Genomic DNA, 444 nt, shown 5'->3' with positions numbered 1-444 from the left:
ATTTTTGACTTTTGTGTTTTTATTTTTCCTCCTACACGTCTTTTAATCTATGGATTCCTCCTTCACCTGCTTGTGTTTGTTTTATATTCTACTTTTTTTGTAGTAGAAATCAGGTTGTTTTAAACTTTCGCATGGTAAGGATTTGCTGATTGCATTCCTGGGGTTGAATTTAATATGTTTTTCTGTCCTTTATAAATCCTGTACATAGGTAGTTAGATATGAAGAGTCTTCAAAATGTTCATGGGAAAATCCCATTACCTTTTAACTCATGTTTTCCGTGGACTTTTGAAGTCCCCTCATATAAAGGCTTTATCAGGTTCAGGTTCCTTTTCTTTAAATAACATGACTACTTCACAACTGGTGGTGCCCTCCTTCCGAGCAGCACACACATCTGTGTGTGTATGTGTGTATGTGCATGTGTGCGTGTGTGTGTGTGTGTGTGTG

This window comes from Echinops telfairi, unplaced genomic scaffold (assembly GCF_000313985.2).
Source record: "Echinops telfairi isolate 266 unplaced genomic scaffold, ASM31398v2 ScPeMD7_1;HRSCAF=3_0, whole genome shotgun sequence".
Classification (NCBI taxonomy): domain Eukaryota; kingdom Metazoa; phylum Chordata; class Mammalia; order Afrosoricida; family Tenrecidae; genus Echinops; species Echinops telfairi.
Note: the sequence above shows the minus strand (reverse complement) of the source record.